Genomic DNA, 2,502 nt, shown 5'->3' with positions numbered 1-2,502 from the left:
TCTGGCCAGTTCTTCCATCTTTTAGAAACAAGTCATTTCCTCTTCCCTGCACTATGATTGCACTTTTGCTATTATTTACCCCGATTTTTTTTTCACTGCCTTGGCTATCTTCTTTGCTCCTGCACCTGGGTAAGAATCAACTTTTCTGTTACTTCTATTTTTGGCTACAAAATTTAAGCCCTGATCTTTTACTAACGAGTATCCAATTAAGATTGTTTCCTCTTTTGTTTCTGAGAGCACAGCAAATCTATTCGTTGTGTTGTTTCCTTTTTGGTGACAATATTGTGTTTTCTGGCTGCTATCACTCTTCTACCAACAACTCTCTTGAATTCATCATTTTTATCCATGTAAACTTCTTTCTTTTTACCTAGTCTAGTGCTTGTTTCTGTTTCATTTTTGGTTCTGGTCTTAAGCAATTGTTTTCTAATCTCTACTAAGCTCTCTCCGTTTTCTATGTCATTGTTCAATGCCTGTTCTCTCTCTAAGGTTTGTAACTTCTCTTCGTAGGTCTCCAATTTCCTATTACATCCTGTCTTCTCTTTTCTTGCCTTCGAGTTTGTCGTTTGTCAACTCCTTTAGTTGCTTTGCTAATTCTTCTACTTCCCTCCTCAGTTTATCTATCTTCATTCTTTGTTGACAGGAGAGACAGACACTGAGGCTACCTAGCTTTGATGCGCAGCCTATTTGAAGTCTACGCACCACTTGTTAAAACTGCATTTCGCACATGTGTGCTTTAATTTTAACTTTTCTTGAGTCATCTGTTTGTGTCTTGGTTTCAATATTTCTACCTGTGCTTTTAATACAGTATTCTTTCTTTTGTGACCAGTTGAAAAGGAAAAAAAGGGGGGGGGAGGGGGTGAGTACTCCCACAGTCGCCGCATCCGCTTATCCATGGACAGGTTTCCATAGTTCGTCGCCAGGATACCTTTTATAGCTGCCACACTAACATACAGTCTCCCTGTTGTTAGACGATCCCAAACGTGTCGCAGCTCTCAAGTGAGCAATACAATTAGCCTGAGCAAATTATTTTTCGCCAGGAGTGAACAGCAGCATCCCTTAAATGACTCAATTTCCAACAGCCATGAACAGCAAGAGTCTTATGACCTGAATGCTTCTCCTCCAACCATGAAAATCCCCTAGGAATGGCCACAATGGCCACACCAGCAGGCCCCTCGGGTAGGAAGCTCCACAATCAATGTCACAAAAGCTCGTCTGGGCTTTTTAGTTGGCTTGGACTCCAACATGGCACAAAAGCTCCGCAACCTCAGAGCAGTTTAGCCTTCACTCACAGGGTAGTGGTTGCGGAGGTGGTCATTCATTACACGAAGGAGTGAACTTAACGGGGCACAATAGGAACACTCCATTTCTGCATCCCCAGCTACCCCAGGATCATTCCAATCCTGGTCTTTGGAAACCTGCAAGCATCTGCCCTGCATTATTTAAAGAGGTTCCAAAGCCTCTGTTCTGACGCATGAGGTAGCTGTCAGCTCCTTACACTCATTGTATGCCTAAGTGTTAAATGTATATGAATTTTTTTTTTATTTTGTATTTTTTTTAGAGGTACCAGGAGGAAATCGTCGCAGATGAAATATATCAGAGAAAGAGTGGGATGACAAGGTGGTAGAAAGGCGGTTCGAACGGAATTAAATAAAAGGTTTAAAAGAGGTCGCAGCTCGGGGCTGAAGGGACGAGAGAGAGAGATTTTATGGTATTTTCATTCCCGGCAGTAAACCAGTCTTTTAGTACACTAGAAGTTATGGGGAAAAAACCAGATGTGGAGTAACCCCAATATGAAGCAATTGAAACTGAAAGATAAACCGCACAGGCGTTGTAGTAGTGCTGGCAACAACGAGACTCCATTCTCGCATCGATACAGCTATTGTCAACATAAAAAATTAATTCCTTTTTTTCTTTAAAAGCCTTTCATTTTGTCTATTTTAACTAATACTTATTATCCTTAATATACTATGCGGCCCTATAAAATTGCACTGAAAAGTTTGGCCACCCCTGCGCTACCAAGAGACCGAGCTCGTTGTCTTGCAAGATTTAACGGCCGGGCGTGCCTGCTATAAATGGGCCACATCAAAAGTTAGGGACCCAATACTATTCTGCGAAACGTAATGCCGGTCATAACTCGAGTGAAGAGGACGGCAACTACCTCATCTCAAACCTCTGTGGTGATCAGACTATTTATCTTCTTAATATACAAATATGGGCAACGTTAAATTCCAGTGCGTAGTAATCATTGCTTGAGAGGTATGATTCCGGTTCAAGAGCAAACTACAAATATATAATAAAAACCAAACCTGGGAACGTCATAGATGGTCAGAGAGAGAGAGAGAGAGAGAGAGAGAGAGAGAGGGAAGGGGGGTGGGTGTGTCTGTATGGTAGTGGCGTTCCAAACTTCCAGACTCCAGTTCTCTCAGACCTCAGTCTCGAGGCGACAGCTGGACCAGGAGGTTCTCAAGGAATCGCGGGAGAGGAAATTCAGTGTTTGCGTTG

General features: G+C 42.4%; 1 protein-coding gene across 1 annotated transcript in view; it reads left to right on the top strand.

Annotated features, from left to right (window-relative positions):
* Positions 1-2,409: 2,409 nt before the first annotated feature.
* Positions 2,410-2,502, top strand: part of LOC135216188 (lysosomal proton-coupled steroid conjugate and bile acid symporter SLC46A3-like) — a 37,446-nt gene continuing 37,353 nt past the window's right edge. The window contains exon 1 of the mRNA XM_064251325.1: positions 2,410-2,502. This exon is cut by the window's right edge and continues 60 nt beyond it. The gene's annotated coding sequence lies outside the window, so the exon portion shown is untranslated.

The sequence above is a fragment of the Macrobrachium nipponense genome, chromosome 19, assembly GCF_015104395.2.
Source record: "Macrobrachium nipponense isolate FS-2020 chromosome 19, ASM1510439v2, whole genome shotgun sequence".
Classification (NCBI taxonomy): domain Eukaryota; kingdom Metazoa; phylum Arthropoda; class Malacostraca; order Decapoda; family Palaemonidae; genus Macrobrachium; species Macrobrachium nipponense.
The sequence above is the reverse complement of the archived record's forward strand: the minus strand, read 5'-3'. Positions and strand labels throughout refer to the sequence as shown.